The 5,623-nt window shown below is 39.6% G+C and overlaps 1 pseudogene; it reads right to left on the bottom strand.

The window, feature by feature from the left end:
* Nucleotides 1-610: 610 nt before the first annotated feature.
* On the bottom strand, nt 611-5,226 carry LOC103217645 (eukaryotic initiation factor 4A-I pseudogene; annotated as a pseudogene).
* Between the last annotated feature and the right edge of the window lie 397 nt (nt 5,227-5,623).

The following is a 5,623-nucleotide window of genomic DNA, read 5'->3' as shown; positions in this document are numbered from 1 at the left end:
CGTGGCCATAAGAAATTTCCCCCACACCAAAAGAGAGATGCTAGGTGCAACAAGGAAGAATGAAATGGTCTGGGCGACCCGCTGTGTAGATTAATTTCACCCTCTGAGATTCTTCGTGCCTGATCCCATATATATTGCTTTCTTCTTAAAATGCATTGCTGCTAGGCCTTCTTGACCTTGGAGCTTGTGAAAATAACATGTATACAGTGCAAGATGGGCAGTTCTGGTCACACGGTCACTTGATGTGCCAGGTTCAGCTGCTCAGTCTCTACCAGAGTCCTTTTACATGCTGGGAGATGCTTTCTGAATGCAGATACAGATAGTATGACTTAGATACAGAATCCCAGGGTTCTCTCTTGTTGTTCTGAGACTAAGACTTGTCACAAATGTAAGAGAAGAAAAATAATTTTTCTCCTACCCTCATAAATTCTTACTTAAAAAGGACCACTGTAACAAAGAGCAGATTAACAAAAGGAAAACAAACAGAAGTTCATTAGCATGTATATTTCATATAGATGTGTGAGACACCAGGGAATGTGTAGTTTTCAAAAAGGCGGCTTTGAATTTCTATTTGCATATCCAGCATCTTAAAAAATAAAACAGTAAATTTTTAGATAAGTACTAAGACAAAAGAAAAGGACTTTGAGACTCTAGAAGCAGCAACTTGTGGAAGGCAAATAAACAGCGGATAAAAGCTAATTATCACATGTCGTTCTTGTTGGTCCGTATCTCCATGCACAGCAGAGACAGTGAAATCGCAAGCATGCATCTTCTCAGTGAGTCAGTCCACCTCCCTTCGGGTGTTGATGAAGATGACTGCCTGGGTGATGGTCAGGGTTTCATACAAGTCACATAATATGTCCAGCTTCCATTCCTCTCGTTCCACATTGATGTAGAATTGGTGGATACTCTCCTGGGCCAACTATTCCTTCTTGACAGGAATCCAAATGGGGTCCCTCATGAACTTCTTGGTCGCCTCAAGCACATAAGAAGGCATTGTAGCTGACAGCAAAACTACCTGGATATTGCTGTTAAACTTTTGGAGTTTGTCAATAGATCTAGTCCCTGAATCCATGGCTTAACATTTCAACAGCTTTGTCTAGTACAAACATTTTGATGTGTTTGGGAGACAGGTATCTCTGGTTAACCATATCAAATATGTGTGCAGGGTATGCACGATGACATGGAGAGCTTCCATCTGCAATTTCAGTACCTCGGTATGCACATTGGTGCCCCCAATACAGTCTTGACAGGAGGTACTCATGTAGTCTCCAGGTGTTATGACCACCTTCTGTATCTGCTGAGCCAATTCTCTACTGGGTGCTAGGACCAAGGCCTGGATGGCTGTTAGATCTAATTCAATCTGCTGCAGAATCAATATGGCAGATGTGGCCATTTCCCCAGTCCCGGACTGGACTTGAGTGATCACATCATAACCTTGACACAGGTAGAATGACTCGCTACTGGATGGGAGAGGACTTCTCAAAACCATAGGCATAGATGCCATGGAGGAGAAACTCCTAGAGGTTCATGTCAACAAAGCTGTCAACAATCTCATTCCAGTTACTCTCAATGATGCCTTTGGGCTCCATTCCATCAGGGCCATTGTCTCAGGATTGAGAATCCTGACTCACACCTGTAACCCTAGCACTTTCAGAGGCCTAGGCAGGTGGATCACTTGAGGTCAGGAGCTCAAGACCAGCCTGGCCAACATGCTAAAAACCTGTCTCTACTAAAAAATGCAAAAGTTAGCTCAACTTGGTGACACATGCCTATAGTCTCAGCTACTCAGGAGGCTGAGGCAGGAGAATCGCTTGAACATTTAAACCTGGGAGGTGGAGGTAGCAATGAGTTGAGATCGTGCCACTACACTCCAGCCTAGGTGACAGAGTGAGATTCTGTCTCCAAAAAAAAAAAAAAAAAAGAAAAGGCTAATTAGTAAACCATGTTAGTGTAGATTCTTCTGGTACCACGTACAAGCCAATAAAGGTCTAAAGTTGTCTTTAGTGAACTTTACCTCTGTTCTCCCTGGTAGAAGAGTGACATTATACCTTTTGTCCTTGTGAATCTATGTCCTACTTTTATGCACGTAGAAAAGGGCAGAAATCTTTCCTGCAACTACTTCTTCATTGCCTTTAGCTCAACAGTCCTTCATATTCTGGAGTAGCATATTCTGATCTCCCGCACCACTAAAGATACCTCAAATGCATGACTCTATAGGTATTATGGCTCAGGTGGCATGGCTGCTTTCATTGTAACCTGAACCTGATAGGGATTCATTCCTTCTCCAGGCCCCATTTATAGCTGGGAGACTTGCATGTTACTCAGGAAATGGGTTGGAATTATTTTCTTAAATGTGGAATATGTTGCCTCCAGAGACCAGGGAGGCCTACCAGTCACACGCAGGAATCAAAAGAATGCATGTACCATGCTTCATGACCTTGAGATTATAGTCTATTCATGTTTTCCAGGATCCCTCGAGATTGCATAGAAGAATTTTTCCAGGATTCCTTTAGATTTTATAGAAGACAAATTGGTGGCATGGATGCATTGAGAAAAAACATACCTACATCATTTAAGTTCTTTAAGAGTCTTTCTTTAAGACTGACAGTAATACATGTTGTTCTCCTTAAGATGTAATACTGCTTTTTATTCACTCTCTTGGTGAGGCAGGAATAGTTGGGCAGTTTCAAGGCTTCCACTTGAGTGTCCTCACTGTGCTAGGTCTTACCTTACAGGAGAAGCAACATTGATGATCATGCCAAAGGCCAATATGATCATTTCAATTAAACATGCTTGGACCTAAAGAAATAGCCCTCAAGGGGGTCCATTTACACAATGAATTTACTGTGACTCACAAATGGGCCAGCACTTTATCATTTCTCCTGGAATGGGAGAGTGTGATGAAATTTCAGGACCCTAGAATCAAGGTCAAAGTCCTCTATATCAGTGATTAAAAGAGTTTTTCTTAAAATGGGCCAGACAGCAAATATATTAGGATTTGAGAGACAGAGTTTTTGCATCTCAAGTATTCAACTCTACTGTTGTAATGTGACAGCAACCATAGATAATGTGTAAGCAAGTGGATATGGCTGAGCTCCCAGTGCAGGGGCATTAGCTGGCCTTCACCTGGGAAGAGTGTAGCTTTTCTGCAGGCCCAGAGTGTTCGGAAAAATCTGGAGACTCACAATTTTCAAGGCATTGGCCCTTATATCCCCATATCAACTTGTAAAGTCTTCCTCCTCTGGAATAAGAACACTGACATGACTTCACAGGCTTGCTGATTTTGAGAATTCAACCTTTCTTTTATTTGTATTTTATTTTATATTTGAGAAAGAGTCTCACTCCATCACCCAGGCTGGAATACAATGGCATGTTATCCGTTCACTTCAACCTCCACCTCCCAGGTTCAAGCAATTCTTGTGCCTCAGCCTTCTGAGTAGCTGAAATGACAGGCACACACCACTGCACCTGGATACAACCTTCCTTTTAGCTCTGCTATTCTTATAATGAAATTGTGGGCTTTATCTTCAACTATTTCTGCCTTATGGCTGTAGGAAATGAGGATCTCTTTATGTGCTGCTAAAATGCCTTATGACTCTCACACTTAGCTATAATTAATCACATTCAGCTTTTGTTTTCATTTTCTAAAATATTGAGTGTCCAGCAAAAATCAATCCATTTTATGAGCCTTATAGTTATTACCTTCCGCGAACTCTGAAATCATGCTGAATTCATTCATGCACTTCCTTCCATCAATGAAAGTTTAACAATTGCACTAGTACTTCCTACTGGGAGCTATCTGTGCTCCACCTATCAGCCATCTGGCCAATTATACAGATGCGAATTTCTCTTTATAGTCTCTTTTTTAAGTCTACTCTTGGCGTCTAAGTTTGTCTTCCTGTGTTCTAGAAATCATATGCAAAAATAGAAATTTGCATTTACTTGGTATATATAAGGGAGTGCTCTCAAGAACAACACCTGGAAGGAAGTGGAAGGAGTAGGATTAGTCAGAGTTGAACTGTGTGCGATGCTTCTGCAGCAGAAGCCTTGGTCAGTCCATGAGGAATTCTGAACCTTGCGATGACCCTTCAGACATGTCCTTTTGTACTTCTGAATTGAGCAGTCAATGAATATGTGCTTTCTCCAGCATTAGGGGAAGCAAGGTTGCCTGCTACTAAGTTTCTCATTCTCTGTCATGCTAGTATGAACTTTTGCACATGGCATTGGCACTAGTAAGGTTTTAAAAGAATGGGCAGAATTAGATGAGACTTCTTCAGGTCTTAACTTGAAATTGGGCTAGCAACACATCTGCTGCATTCTATAGGACAGAGCAAGTCACAAGCCCAGTACATTTTTGAGAACTGGGTCAAGACTCCACCACACACTTGCAGATGTGAGAGGTTGCATTATGAAAACTCACATTCAAAGGGTATGTGTACCACAAAGGAAGTAATTGGAGAAACTTTTATAATTAATCCACTATGTATAGAACTAAGATTTCAACTAATTATTATTTTTTCTCCCTATACATTTCATGCTTGTTCAATCTCTAAATTTTAGGATTTTGAAATAAAACTCCTTACTAATATTTGGGGCTTCCTATTTTTTTCTCCCTTTTTCAAAACCAAACCAAAACATTCAAGGCTGTTCAAAGAAAAATATAATACATCTTTGCAAGATTGAATAGTTGAGCCAATAATACAAGACTCACTTTTCATTTTCCTTGTTAAATGTATTTTACTTGATTGCCAACCACCAAAATAAACACTGGCACAACTGCAGGATTTTGAATTCTTTCAAATAGGAACTGGAAGTAGCAGAAATAGAATTGAGGGAATGCAAGGTCAGCACGTGATTTGTGCTTATAAAGCTGCTCTGACTACTGTCCCCACTGATTTATACTTGTCACATACTGAGGGCTCAGTTGTGGCGCCAACTTTCTTTCATTATTATCTTTATTTTAAAGTGATTTGTGTGGCGGATTTAAAAAATGCATTGCAGGAAGTCAAAAATTCTAAGTAATCTTAGTGTAATTTTGGAAACAAATATGAAGAATAGAGCAAGAAAAAGTTTGGCATTTGACTTCTAAGTATGGGAGATAAGATAATCTAAACAAAAAATATATCTAATGTGCTTACGAAATAATATATGTGGCAGGAATATATATACTACTACTTTTTCCTTATACACAGATATCATTAGGTAGAATATATCCAAGATCATCGACGGCCACAAGGCTAGGCTAAGTATGGTGATTATGATGTTTGTATTCTCTATTTATGTCTTATTCTTCAGTTTACTTAATAAAGCTCAGAACTTTTAAATTGTTGCTAATAGCAGTCCAATTTTTTGACATTGAAATCTCTCAGCTTTATAGCTTTATAAAACTTTATAGGCTTATCTCTGTAAATGGCAGCTGTTTCACATTCTTGGAATTTCAACTTATGAAGGTCAATGTTAAGAACCAATTCCAACTGTCTGAAATTACTCAATCTATGTTAGAATAAGAGAGATCTGAAAAATAGTTGACAGGTTAATTGTCTAGATTTCATTGTAGAAATCAGTCTACAAAAGTCCTATTGCTGACATGGCAGCTTCATTATTATTTGTGTTTGTGAGG

This window comes from Chlorocebus sabaeus, chromosome 2 (assembly GCF_047675955.1).
Source record: "Chlorocebus sabaeus isolate Y175 chromosome 2, mChlSab1.0.hap1, whole genome shotgun sequence".
Lineage (NCBI taxonomy): Eukaryota > Metazoa > Chordata > Mammalia > Primates > Cercopithecidae > Chlorocebus > Chlorocebus sabaeus.
This window is presented reverse-complemented; position numbering and strand designations above follow the sequence as displayed.